Below are 15256 nucleotides of genomic sequence, written 5' to 3' on the forward strand. Positions count from 1 at the left end.
CCACCCTGGGTGTGTGTGGCAGTGTGCGTGGAATATTCAAGGGTGAGTACAGACGAAGAAGAATTTTGTAAAGAAGAAGGCGTAGGAATTGTGTTGATGGAGGTGGGGAAGCAGGAGATGTGAGTACTCTGAGGCTCTTCAGAGCCCTTCCCATCCAGCCAGGACCTCACAACAACACCGTGAGGCAGATGGGATCAGGGTCTCCGTTTCCCAGATGGGAAACTGAGGCACAGGTAGATGGTAAGCTTGCCCGAGGACACACAGCGGGGACAGCCGGCATTTTTGATTCCTCATCCTGGGCAGGATGGATCCGTCACCTTTTGAGTTTCTTCCTGCACTTTCCAGATACACCTGGCACCATGCAGATGCCTTCCCGCCTCCAAGGTGCCTCGAAAACGAACGCAGTGAGCCTTCACAGTGAAGGCCGTGAGTGACGTCAAGGGGCAGGACGTGCATTTATCGAAACTGATAAGACCAGCCTGAGAACCGTGAGCTGGTCAGAGGAGGAGATCGAACTTCTGCAGTGCGTGATGGCACGGCTTTCCTGGGAGCTGGCACACCTCACCAGGGGTCACCCGTCCATTCAACAAGCGTTTGGTGAGGGCCTCTTGCGTACCGGTCCCTGCCCCGGTGGAACTGGGAAGGGGAGCGTTGTGGGTACTGGAGGGCCTGGAGGCCCGCGAAGGGCTGTGCAGTGGGCGAGGCTGGGGGCAGCAGTGTTGGGTGCTGATTCACGCCCTTGCCGGCCAGAAAAGGTGGAATCGGTGAAGCAAGGGTCCTTTCCTGGCTACAGTACTGTTCATGCCACCCATGAGCAGGGGGGACCTGCTAAGTCATTTCTCACCTCTGAGCCTTTCAGCTCTAACGTTCGATCCCCCAAATTCCGCCACCATCAGAAAGCCCTCAAGTGCTTCTCTGCAAACAACCTTTCAACGGGTGCCATAACCTTGATGGATAACGCCACATCCTCACCTTCATTTCCTCTGTCTTTTTTTTCCCCATCCAGCCTTGAACTGAAGACGTAAATCATCTTTGCTTTCTCCAGGACACACACCTCTAGGAGGAGAAGGAAGATGGGAAGGAGACCGGGGCACAAATTAGCATTTTCACCTGTTTGAAATAAATTATTGTTATGGTAGAGGATATGCAATATAGATTGTAACATTTTAACCATTTAAAAATGTGTAACTCAGTAGCATTAAGCACGTTCACAATGTTGTACAACGATCACTGCTACCTATTTCCAGAACTTATTCATCCTCTTGAAAAGAAACTGTACACCCATTAAACACTAACTCCCCATTCTTCCCTCCCCTCAGCCCCTGGCAACCACCATTCTACATTCTGTCTGCGTGAATGTACCTACTCTAGGAAACTTACAGAAGTGGAGTCATTCAGCATTTGTCCTTTTTTGTCTTCATGATTTCACTCGGCATAATGTCTTCAAGGGTCAGTCATGTTGTGGCATGTGTTAGAACATCCTTCCTTTCTAAGACTGAATCATCTTCTATCGCATGTAGAGACCACACCTGGTTTATCCTTTCATCCACAGATGGATGTTTGGGTTGCCCACCTGTCCTTTTTATGTTTCTGGATAACCCAGTGGAATCTAAGGTTGTTGAGAGAAGAATAAGTATCAGATTCCCAAGTAGAGGGACCTCTCAGGAGCCTTCTACCTCAGGAGTGACTGAAACCAGGAAGAAGCAGAGGGACAGAGAGAGTAGACCATGGGGGCACTGTGGCAAAGGGCCACGGCTTCAGAATGCAAGAGGGAAGGGAATTGGGTGCAGATGGCTGGGTGGAATGAGCACAGAGTGAGGAAGAACACTCACCGGGGGCCCAGCTCTCAGCGGAAGGAAGGAAGGGAAAGGGAAATGTGTCCAGGAAGGAAGCAACATTCTTGCTCTTGGTTAAGAAAAGGAAGGCTATCGGGAGAAGGTGGGGGCGTGTGCATAGCACCTGCTACATAATTTTCAGGGCCCAGTGCAAAATGAAAAAGCAGAAGGAAATGCAGTTTAAAGGGACTAAAATACAGAGCCTTTTCCCTTTGTTACTTAATATTGTTATTTATTTATGTATTCATTTATCGTGTTATTTAATATTTGTTCATTTGTAGTTTAATATTGTCAATAAAGAAAAAATATTTAAATTATTTGCATTCATTCCGCCATTCATCTTTCTATTGCACCAGTTATACATCCACTCACTCATTTACTATTTTTAAATTGTGGTAAAATGGATATAACGTAAAACTTAACCATCTAAACGATTATTTATTTATTTATTTATTTAAAAAAATTTTTTTTTAACGTTTTTTGTTTATTTTTGAGACAGGGAGAGACAGAGCATGAACAGGGGAGGGTCAGAGAGAGGGAGACACAGAATCTGAAACAGGCTCCAGGCTCTGAGCTGTCAGCCCAGAGCCCGACGCGGTGCTCGAACTCACGGACCACGAGATCATGACCCGAGCCGAAGTCGGCCGCTTAACCGACTGAGCCACCTAGGCGCCCCTAAACGATTTTTAAGAGCACGGTTCAGGGGCCGTAAGGACCTTCACACTGTTGTGCAACCGTCACCACCATCCACCATAAACTTTCTTCATCTTGCAAAGCTGAGGCTCTGTCCCTACTAAACACTGACTCCCCGCTGTGCCCTCCCTGCAACTCCTGTTCTATTTTCTGTCTCTATGAGTTTGACAAGTCTAGGTGCCTCATTCATGTGCCGACGGGCATTTGGGTTATATCATTTTGGCTGTTGTGAATAAGCCAAGGATGATATTTTATTTTATTTTATTTTATTTTATTTTATTTTATTTTATTATTTTATTTTATTATTTTATTTTATTTTATTTTATTTTATTTTATTTTATTTTATTTTATATAGGCTTCACACCCAGTGCAGCACCTGACATGGGGCTTGAACTCACAACCCTGAGATCAAGACCTGAGCTGACTGAGATCAAGGGTAGGACACTTAACTGACTGAGTCACCCAGGCACCCCAAGCAAGGAGAGTTTAAATGAAAATGTAAAAACGTAAACTCCTATGCAGAATCACCGAATTTACAGAATTCATAGCCCGTACATACATGTATATTTCATTATTACCACCAACACGGGAAATGCTGGATAGAACTAACTCAGCAATGTTTATTTCACTTTTGGCAAGAGACACCTACCTCTACCTTCAAGTTTACCGGTTGGTGAGAATGAAGGAGAGGACTTTAAGGAAAACGAACCTGAATTGCCAGGTTTCCCCCCTGCCCCTTTCTTTTTATGTCACCATTTATATCGTAAGTGGTTGACTAATACAGAGAAGTAACACAAGGAAGAAAAGGATACGATAGGGTTCCTTGGTCATTTCTGTTTCTTAGCAATGCCATTATCATCCTTCTGTATTTGGAGCAAGTTCTGGTTTGAATGGAAAAAGTGGCCCTTTGGGCCATCAGTACCTCACTCACTCAGCCATAGCTGTGGGGACACAGGATGGGAGCGCAGGACTCGCGTGGGCCCACAATGCATGGGAGTTCAGCCAGACCCAAAGGGAGGACGGGGGGGGGTTGTCATGGAGCCACAGAGAGGGCACAGCCAGCACTACATGTGTGGCAAAGGGTGGGGACACACACACACACACACACACACACTGGGTGTATCTCCTCTCTCGCCTTCTGGGTGGGGGGGAAGGGGGTCTTATGAAATTGCATGGGTCCTAGAGGAGGAGCCAGTAGAGGGAAGGAGGGACAGAAAAGCACAAGGAAAACAGTCAACGGTGGATGCAGGGCAGCCTTCTTGAGCCCCACGAACATGAGCGAAAAGAAGTAAGGTGGGCCAGCAAAATGAAGAAATGGCCAACAGCTTATAGTAAGAATGGAGGTGGAAGAACGCCCACAGTTGTATAGAAGAACTAAACATCTATGGCTTTCCAGGGCCATGCAGCGCTGGAAGAGCCTCTCACACCTCCATGAACCTTGAGTCTACCGCAGCTTTGTCGCTGAGCCCGCAGGTGCTCAGGAAGACGCCCCGCCACCCTTAAGCGGGGCTGGAGTTACACAGAGCATTTTCTGTTTTACACATGTGTATGCAATATGTTTTAGGAAGTTTCCTTTCCGATGTATATAATAATACGTATATATTTGAAGTTCCGATGGCAGGAGGGTTAAGCTTTAAATGTCTAGAAATCTGCTTGTGTGGCATACCACAAAAATGGGAAGCTATTGTAGCCCTGACCTCCTGTAGAGCACATTTAAAGCTCTAGATAATTGCAGAGATAAGTACTTGGGGAGCATGCGCTGTGTCTTCTATTTTTGTGTGTGTGTCACCGGCAGTACTTGGTTAAGACACACACTGGGTTGTTAGTAAATTTGCGTTGAAGCGCCGTGGATGGCTTGGGGAGGGACTGGAGATGAACCTAGTGGGTGGCCTTGTTAATTCTACCTCCATTTAACGTTGGTTTTGTCTAAAAGCTCACAGAAATATAAAAGAGATATCAAAACATTAAGAAACAGTACGGTTTACTCTGTGCTTTTATTTAATGACGCTTAAATTTTTTTTAATGTTTATTTATATTTGCGAGACAGAGACAGAGAGAGAGGGAGAAGCGGTGGGGCAGAGACAAAGGGAGACACAGGATCTGAAGCAGGCTCCAGGCTCTGAGCTGTCAGCACAGAGCCCGACGCGGGGCTCAAACTCATGAACCGTGAGATCATGACCTGAGCTGTAGTCGGATGCTTTACTGACTGAGCCACCCAGGCACCCCGATACTTTTTTAAACATTTATTTATTTATTTTGAGATGGAGAAGGAGCACGAGTGGGGGGAGGGACAGAGACCAAGGGAGAGAGAAAATCCCAAGCAGGCTCTGCACTGCCAGCCCAGAGCCTGATGCAGGGCTCAAACTCACGAACTGTGAGATCATGACTTGAGCTGAAATCAAGAGTTGGACACCCAAGAGACTAAGTCACCAGGTGCTCCTGCTCTGGGTTCTTCTAAAAATTACCTATACTTATACCTGTTTTCATTGAATGTGAACACGAAAAAAATATTGTTGAGTGAATGAGTGAAAAAGGCGAAGCGAAGAAAAGAGATAGCAATCTGTTGATAATTGGGGTCTCAGTTTCTTTACCTGTGAAATGAGTGTTTTAAACTGTAGGGTGCACTCCAGCTGAAAATGCTGTGACTCTGGTAATATTTATAAATTCAATTAAGATGGTCACGGCTTGATAAGAGGAAATTAAGTCCATCTATGGAAATTTACTTACTATCAGGCATTAAACTGAACAAATGGTGTTTACGAAACAGAAGAGTAGGCAACAGACACAGAGTCAGGAGAAGATATGTTCATTTCTTTTTTAAAAAAAATTTTTTAACGTTTATTTATTATTGAGAGACAGAGAGACACAGAGCCTGAGCAGGGGAGGGGCCGAGAGATGGAGAGACACAGAATCCGACTCAGGCTCCAGGCTCCGAGCTGTCAGCACAGAGCCCGACGTGGGGCCCGAACCCACAAACCGTGAGATCATAACCTGAGCCGAAGTCGGACGCCTAACCGACTGAGCCACCCAGGTGCCCCGATGTGTTCATTTCTTTAACTAGGAATCACTAAATGCCTTTGGCTACCCACAGGCTAGGCCCAGTGTAAGGTAAGGTAGAAGCCCCCCAAAATATTTCTTGAGCACCTACTAAGTGCCAGGCACCGTGCGAGGTACTGGAGATAGGAAGAAGTGCAGATTGCTCGAATGGTGATGTAGGGCTATCGAGGTGACGAAGGCAGCAGTGTGGCACTCTGGGTTGGCAGACACAGCTGCGTGGTGCCTGGCTATCACCCACTGCAACTGCCTTTCCGAACCGGTGACGGCAAGCTTCTTCCTGCTGTGTCCGAATATGGCCTCAGTGTCCTTCTCGATGCGGCAACCGAGCAATCACTACCCGTCAGCTGTACCAAGAGCAAAATATGGGACGTATTTGCTTCCCAGGCCACAAAGGCTGTGATAACACTGCACACGTTTGCTAACACAAAAGCTGTTGGCTTTTTTGGTGGGCTTTGGGTGAGAAGTCACAGAGTGGGTGACAAACCGACGGGACCTCAAAGGATGAGTAGGTTCCGTAGGTTAGAAACCGCCAGACCCCCTTTCACTCCCGGCACTGTTGCTGGCTTATCTGCAACTTGGAGAGAAGGTAATGGCCCCTGGGAAACATGACTTCTTTTTCTGTGATAGTGGACCCTATTCGGGGTCCCTCGGGTCAACTCTGATGGGAGTAGCAGACCCCTGGGAGGGACGCAGGCTTGAGGCAGGTAGTGTGGCTGAGCCGGCCTGTTGGAGGAAGTCCAGGTCGCTGGCCCAGCCACTGGGTTTTCTTTGGCAGAAGAACGTCCAGACTCTTCATGTAGCTGGTGCCAAGCAGGCCAGGCACAGTTAGCTCATGGCGTTCCCTGGGTCCTGGAGCTAGAGACTAAGGGTGGAGGGATGTGGAAGGCTAGAGATAGCTTTACTGGCTCAGGGTTTGCAGTACGCAGGGCACTGGGCCAATGGAGACAGGAAATCTTCTGGGCTTTCAGACATTGTGTCATATGATTGTTTATTTGGGAAGAGGAAGGCATCCAGGGAGCACTGGTGCCCATCGGCACCTCCTGAGCGAGAAATCCAGCTGGCTCACGTGCTACCCTCCTCAACCACATGCTCATGGAGCACGCACGCGCGTGCACACACGCACACACACACACACACAGGCACACATTCCCTCATCTCCCACCCCCAACCCCGCGCACACAGGTGAGGTGAGTTCACCACATTCAAAAAGAAATAACAGGACTCCAGAGCTCTGTGCCTACATTTCTGCCCAGATTGTGCTGCAAGGGATCTAACTTTCCAGGGTCTCTTGAGCAAGTCATGACTTCCCGAACCTCTGTTTCCCCATCTGTAAAATACAGAAAGGAAAACTTCTTCCACCTGCCACCTGAGAAAACAGACAGAGAGAAGCCATGAGGGGTAGAATAGCCCAATCCATATGATGAATAACTTTTGTCTTCGTGATGACCATGAGGTTAGAGAGTTACAGTCACAGCAGACCCTTTCTTTGCCTCCAGAGTCAGTCCTTCTGATGCTTTGTAGGCATGGAACAGCCATCGCCTCTCTGTCCCCGCCGCTGCTGTCCTAATTTATACCCTGGTTGCATGCACCTTGGCCATTGCCATGGCCTTCTCCCCATCCCTGGGCCCTGTGCACCACACACCGTCTCTTCTCATGCTGTCTGTCCTAACGGTTGGCTCTGGTCACATGCCTCCTCTCTCCAAGCCCCTGAGACTTCCTCTTGGCTGATAGACTGAAACTCTAATTTCAAATTCCTCCCCCATCTGAATTTACCCACCTTTCTGGTCGTACTTCCTATTTTTTCCATATCTGCCTCTTCTGTTACAGCCATACTAGGTTGCTATTTCTGCAACTCACTTTGCAAATTCTTACCTTTGTAGATTTGTTTCTTTTCCTTTATTCTGGGGTGTGATTTTTTTCTGATACGTATCACATTTATCTAACTATTTGGAAAAACAACAGAGTAAGTTCCTTGCTTTGATTGAAGGAGACTGACTCAAGTTTGGTCAAGGAGGGAGTCCTTGTCAGACCCCTACAAATAGAATCCTGTCCCATCCTTGAGCTCCAGAAGGCCCCATGCTTTAGAATACCTTCATCAAAACTTCTTAAATGCCTTCACGTGCGTGAGATCTGCTGGGTACACTGTCCACAGCCCAGCCCAGAACCTTTAGGTGTCCCAGGACCTGTTTCTCCCCTTCTAGCCCTCTATGATCTTCTGTGTCATGCACAGAGTAGACTAGAAGTCCCAAGAGTCCAGGACTCACACCTGTAGAGTCAACCCTGGGCTCCATGGGAGGCTGGCATGGTAAGTGGATAGTTCCTATTGACAAGTGTGGTATTTGTTTTGTGGATTGGTGTCAGCCTGGGACAGAGGAAAGGTATAGGCATGCCGATTTGTGGTGGCTCATATGGATGCAGGGTGAGTTTGGGGCTCTAGGCTACTGGTGGCCCACTGCTGACCCTTGGACTTGGGCCACGTCTACGGGCCTGCACATCAGCTCCTACCCTTATATGAAATCAGACCACAGGGCTGCTGCTGCTTCTGGCCTATAGCACTTGAAGGTCATGGATCTGGTGACAGGCATCCTTCATTCCGTGTGTCCCCACCCCAGCATCCAGGAAAGTCACCCTGCGTCCTCAGTAGGCTCTGTGTCACAGGTCAGAGAGTCCTCCAGGGGTGGCAGTGGCTATTTCCCCTGATGACTTTTGAGATCACTGTTCCAGAATGCCTACGGGCTTTTCTCATCAATGTCCTCTCTAACCAATATGCGATGTCATGTTTTTCTAGGTCAGTCTTATCCCATGTTGGACAAGGGATAGACATGCCTTGCATAAGTAGTTTCTCTTCTCATTCCACCCACAGGCTCTTTGCCTTCCTTCCCACTGGTGGCAGTCTGTAGGAAGCAGGACATATTCATTTCCTAGGGCTGCTGTAGCGAATTACCATAAACCTGGCTTCTTAAAACAATAGAAATTTATTCACTTACAGTTCTGGAGGTCAGAAGCTTGAAACCAAGGTGTTAACAGGGCTGCTTTCTCTGGGAGGCTCCGAATGAAAATCTGTTCAGTGCTTCTTTCTGAGCCAGAAATCCTTGGTGCTCTTTGGCTTATAGATGTATCATTCCAATCTCTGTCTCCATCATCCCATGGTGTTACCCCCGGAGTGTCTCTGTGTCTCCAAATTTCCCTCTTCTTATAAAGACACCACTCACTGGATTTAGGGCTCACCCTGATACAAGTATGACCTTACCTTAAATTGATCACATCTGTTAAAACTTTATTTCCAAGAAAGGTCACATTCACAGGTTCCAGGTAGACTTGAATTTTAAGGGGGGAGCATTCTTCAACCAAATACACAGAAATTTGGTCAACAATGAAAGAGATCACATTCTAGGAATGCAGTGATTACAGCCTGAGGAGTTTAAGAGAAGTCATGGGTGGAAAATATGTTGTTTTAGGTTTATACTATGTAATTCCAAATGGCAAATTTAACATGATCTGGAAACGAGTGATTGCTCACATTTTCCTGCATGCTTTGGGTAAGACTAGCATTTGAGATCCTCATCAACAAAGTACAGTGACAGCTTTTAAGAGTCACTGGGAGCCAGGGTTCACAGACCTCGGGATGGATGATGCAATGGCATCGTGAGTCAATGGCATTAGGGAACCGCAGGGGCAGGGAGAGCTGTACTGTTTCTACACAAATAGGCTCTGAAGAGAGCCATGGCATTGTAAGTAATAATGCCATGGCCACCTTTTCTCAAGGTGGGAAATAAGAAATTAATTGAGAATCGTGTATTTGGCAATAGTGAACAAGAAAGAAAACGAGGAGGTAGTTTTTGGACTTCAACTGGACATTGTGGAGAATCTTTATGGGCGCTGATGAAACAAAAAATAAGTATGCAAATACCTGCTCTCTACCCATTTTCCTACATCTTCATCATTAAGTCACTGTACTTCACATGGGCCAGGGATTTTGTGATGCATTTCAAAATCAAATTGTAGGGGCGCCTGGGTGGCTCAGTCGGTTAAGCATCCAACTTCGGCTCAGGTCATGATCTTGCAGTCCGTGAGTTCGAGCCCCACGTCGGGCTCTGTGCTGACTGCTCAGAGTCTGGAGCCTACTTCGGATTCTGTCTCCCTCTCTCTCTGCCCCTCCCCCACTCATGCTGTGTCTCGCTCTGTCTCTCAAAAACAAGTAAACGTTAAAAAAAAAAATCAAAATCCAGTTGTCTTTGTAGACAGGGACTTTGCAACGAATATTTGCCTTGTGCCTTGCGCATCCTGAATAAAAGCAGTCTTCTCCTTTCACGCAGCCTCTGAGTAGAGTGAGGGCTCTGCTTGTAATCACATCCTCAGGATGATTGTGACCTGGCGCCTCTGGATAACAAAGGGAAATCCCAGGGGGGGCCCTAAGTGGTGTCCATCTGGGAATTCTCATGAAGAGAACAAGGCAAGATAAACTCAAGGAGGGGGGCATGAAGAAAAAATAATTACATAATAATCCACAGTATACTATATACTATATAATGCATATATGTAACATATGATGCTAATGACATAAAAGCAACACTACAGCATTTTGAAAACTTTGAGGTAATTAGCAAATTCTCTGATGCTCAGAGATTTAGACCGAATCAGCCCCGAGAGTTGCCTTCCACGATGTACGTGGGAGTATGCGCGTGTGCACGCTCCATTCAACAAAGACTCACCGAATAGTTGAAAGAACCCATAGGCACACCTGTAAGTCAGACAGCTGGGGAGATCTTGAAAGAGGCTGAACTGACCTGGGGACTTCGCCTGCCCTGGCTTGTTTAGCTGTTCGGCCGTGCATAGAATGATAACGGCCATTACTGAACAGCCCGGTTGGTGACCACTACCCAACTGCCACTGCCCCAGAGTGTCATACAGATGTCTTGACTGACTGAGGCTTGAGAACTGTGTGGTGGGAAGTTGATGGGAAAGGGGTCCCAGGGAAAGCCGCCTCCCCTGAGGTTAGGGGCTGGCTCTCCTGTGGTGAGTCACATCAAAGGGTAGATGAACAAAGTTGGGGCCAGGTGCACCATCCAGGGACCCACTGTGGAGGGTTGCTCTCCCCTGGAACATGGGGGAAGTCATAGGTCTTGTGCAGCTTCAAGCTGGAGGAAGAATTTCTGGAGGAATGAAAAGTAGGACCTCCATATCCTCAATATTTTCTAGGGGAAGCTGGCCCCTAGAAGGAAGGGGGTGGTGGTTGTGTGCTTGGATTACACCTGTACATTAAAAAGAAATTGAGTATTAATACATTTAAATTAGCCAAGGATTAATTAAGGTTATATCTGGTGGGCAATTACAGACGGGTTTAAATTTTTTCTATATTTTCTTTGGCACTATTAAAGAAGAAATTGTTCTAACACTTGTCAAAATGGCAAGGAAGATTTTTTTTGAGACTATTGCAAAAGGGGTATTGCAGTAGGGGAGAGAGATCAGGTTCAACAAGGACAGGTGAGGATTTATAGCCAAGGAAGGTGGGGGTCAGTGGATGGAAAATTACTAACATCCCAGTGGGCGGATTCTTGCTAAACTGACCTAACAGGATTCTTGCTAAAGGCAAACCGGGGTGATCAGATAGCAAAGGTGGGGGGATTCTAACTAAACTGACTTAACAGGATTCTTTCCACCGCTGGGTTTGGCAGGCTGAAGACAGGGCCCAAGGGTGAGGCCTCATCAAAAAGAGGGCTCAGAGGAACCTGTCTAAAGGGTGATCAAGGAGATTGCCATTGTTGCCCTATATAAACCGTACACGTGTGGCCATTTAAAAGAAGAAATGAGAATTCAGAAAATTTATTTTTGATAATAAAAATACCCTCCCAAGGGATATGACAGCTGGGTGCAACATATCATCCTGGATTAAATCCTGACAAGAATTAATTTATCTCTCATTTTTGCCTTGAGTGAGATACGTGGCAATGTCTAGGTGTAGTTTAGATTAGATAATAGTATCAAAGGCAATTTCCTGATTTTAATTATGTAAGAGAATGTCCATGTTGTTAGAAGACACTCATTGAAGACTTTATCAGTAAAAGAGCCTTATGTCTCCAGCTTACTTTCAAATGGTTTAGGACAAAGGGAATATGTATGTATAGAGAGGCAGCAAGATACAGCGAACATGGTAAATGTTCCCCACAGGGTACCTGGGTATATGGGAATTCTTTATACTATCTTTGTTAACTTTTCTGAAAATCTGAAATTATTTCAAACAATGAGAGAGAGAGAGAGAGAGAGAGAGAGATACATAAACCATCCCGACTTAAAGGACTGAATCAGATGCTGCCTCTTCCAGGAAGTTCCTCTCGACCAGGATTGCCTCATGCCCACCCTGCCTTGTGGTAACATGGACCATCGCTTTCATCAGCACGGGATGTAGATGCAGCTTGGCAGCATGGGACGTAGGTGAATTCCTGAACTCACAAATCCGAGTTCCGGGACTGCCTCTGCCACTTCCCAGCTGTGGGACCTTGGTCATTACCACTGCCGATACCAGATTTCTCTTCGATAAATAACCATGAAATGTATTGTGCACAGTTGTTAGGAGGAATATACGACGGTCCGTGTCAGGAGTTCTGATTCTAGAGGAGCTCTGTAAAAGTTAATTCCCTTCTTTTCCCCTTCTCTGGAATCAGCCTTTTCCCATCCTTGGGACACAGGTAAAGTTTTGAACCCGATTCCCTGACAATTTCTGTACAATTTATTCTAATAACTAATACTGATAATTTACAAAGTACTCCAAGGTGCTCAATACGCCCCTTAAGGAGTGTTGTCCATTGGGCAATACTTGCTCACAGCCTTTCTCGTTGGTCATCTCAGCGTCTCGATGGGGTGGAAACTTCCCGTTATTATACCCTTTTTATGGATTGGGAAGCAGAGGCACGAGGACATGAATGATATGCCTTCCTATGTTCCATGGCTGATAAGTAGATGAGTCTGGCAGGAGCCAGTAAATCCTACTACCTATGGTCAGGTTTACTGATGCAGTTACCTACCAACAAGGATATTGCAAATGAGTCTTACAGAGTTCTCTGGATCTCTGTCCTTATGTGTTACTACACCTTCACCATTCTAAAAGGACTTTTCATTCATTTGGCTTTTTAATTTTTTAAAAATGTTTTAATGTTTATTTATTGTTGACAAAGAGAGACAGAGCATGAACAGGGGAGGGGCAGAGAGAGAGGGAGACACAGCATCTGAAACAGGCTCCAGGCTCTGAGCTGTCAGCACAGAGCCTGTCGTGGGGCTCGAACTCACAGACAGCGAGATCATGACCTGAGCCGAAGTCAGACGCTCAACCAACTGAGCCACCCAGGCGCCCCGGTTTATTAATCTTTTAGTGAGCACCTATTAGGTGTTAAGTGTGTTAGGCACTGAGGACACCAAGCTGGGGAAGGAGCTCAAACCCTTGTGGCAAAATCTTTCCAATTTAGAGACATTTCTAATTTGGTAGAAAATTCTTTTTTCAAACAAAACACCCTTTCCATGGCTCTAGCTGCCCTCAGCCCCAGAACTGCAGTCCCATCATCTGTTAGTGTCTTGCCATTCCAGGGCTTAGATCCTCCCGGTACTCCCCAAATGCAACCCCATGCTTCTGGCTTAGAAGCTTCACAGTATCAGCTGGGTCAGCAGAACTCCAAATTGCTGAACACCCTTTAATGAAAGGAGAAGAGAGAGACAACCTAATTTGGGAGGGCAATGGCTCCTAGGGCTCGAAGCAAGGGTATGATTTTGCCACTGAAAGCTCTAGCAACTTGGAAGCCTGATATCCTGAATCTAAAAATCTCTTAAGTTTCTGGGACGGACTTCCCTGGAGTTCTTATGAACCTTTGAACAGTTTGGGTAAGGTGGTTGTTCAAACTATTGAATGAATGATAATTTACTTTGCAGGAAAAGCCAGGCGTCTCTAGCAAGTGGAAGACGACATGCAAAACCCTATGTTCCAGATTCCCCTTTCATGTTTGTACCTAGCTGTCCACTGTCACATCCTATTCCAGAGTGTTTCTCCTGTCTTCGCTATCCCAACATGGTGCCTTACAATGTGCATTTATTACACGAATGAATGAAGCGATAAAAAATGCCAATGAGCGACACTGGGAAGAAGTGCCGAGCCAGAGGTCCACACATTTTTGTGACTGCTGTAAAGGACGCCATCGAGTATCTCCAACGTTAAAAGACATTGCCCAGACAGCAACAGCTCTACTGCTCTTTCATTAGCCAATGGCCAGAATAGGCACGGGAGGGAGGGATTCGCTTTCTCGACCGTCCTGGCCGCCCCTCTCAATCCAGGAAAGCTCAGTCCCTGCAGGAACTTGAGGACCGCCAACTTGCCCGCGTCTGATGGAGGAGCCCTTGAGAGAAGCCGCTGACATCCGAGGGCGGGCAAGGGGTCCGAAGTCCGCCGAGAGGGCGGAGGGGTGAGTGGCAAATATGCAGAGAGAAAAGCCAGTCCCTGCGTGTCCCGGCCCGCTGGTGTCCAGAACGTCTGGCCGAGCGCGGCCTCGCCTGCAACCGCTCCCGCCGTCGCTCGCGGGCGGAGACCTCCTGCCTCTTCCCTGGGATGGGTCCTTAGCGCTGTCTGTCAGTGCTCCGCGCGGCGCGACCCACCTAGACTCTCCCGCCCGGGCTGTAACAGCGGGGGCGGGGCTTGGCGGGACGGGGCGGAGCTAAGCGCTCCACGGAACCGTCCCTTGGCTGCGTTGCTGGGCGATTGGATGCTCTGGAAGGCCGCCTTCTAAGGCCGTCCAGGGGAGTGACCGGTGGCCGCTGGCGGGTCCCTGGCGAGCGGGGTGAGGGGTGCGGGGACTCCGCCCGGCGAGGGGTGGGAGACCCCGCGCCCGAGCGGTCTCTGGGGCGGGGCTTCCCGCCGGGATTTGGGCGCCCTGAAATGGAGCAAGCCCGTAGTTGCTCGTGTCGGAGAGGTATCTTTCTGACTCGCTGGAATTCCGAGAGCATTTGGGAAACTTCTCGCCCCCACTCTTTACTCCCTACTTTCGAATGGGAAAGCAGTTGCTGAGTTGTTTTATTTCCTCCCCCAACCGGACTCCGTAAAAATAGCCGTGCGCCGGGGCGGGCGAGCCAAGCTCCGCCGCACCGCTGCCCCGGGCCGGGTGTGGACCTAAAAATACCCGGCGGTCGGGAGCCTGCGCTCCGGGTGCGGGCGGGTCCGGCCGGGCCGCAGAGGGCGTCTGGAGACCGGAGAAACGGCGGCCGCCTGGCCCCTCGCCTCGGCCGGGGCTGTCCCTTTAAATCCTGGAGGAGGCAAAGAGAAAAAAGGAAAGAAAGAAAAAAAGCCCCGAGCGGATGGTGGCTCTGCCTGGCCCCCCACTCCGCCCCCGCGCCGGGGTCCTGCCAGCCGCCCGCCGCCTCCGCGGGTCCGGGGCGTCCCCCGCCGCGCCGCCCACCGCCACAGTTCCTGTCAAAATAGAAATTCCGCGGAGCCGGGGAGGAGGTCGGGGCGCAGCAAGTGCAAGTGTGGCAGGCGGGGAGGGGGCGCCGCGGAGGGGGCGGGCGCGCGGAGAGGCGACCGTAGACATCCGGGCCCTTTAGCCCCGTGCGCCCCCCGAGCGGGTGGCGCGGGCCGCGCGGGCGCCGGGCGCGGGGCGCGGGGCTGACAGCCGCGGCGCGGGAGGCGGGGCGCGAGG

Source organism: Panthera uncia (assembly GCF_023721935.1).
Source record: "Panthera uncia isolate 11264 chromosome D3 unlocalized genomic scaffold, Puncia_PCG_1.0 HiC_scaffold_8, whole genome shotgun sequence".
Taxonomy (NCBI): Eukaryota; Metazoa; Chordata; class Mammalia; order Carnivora; family Felidae; genus Panthera; species Panthera uncia.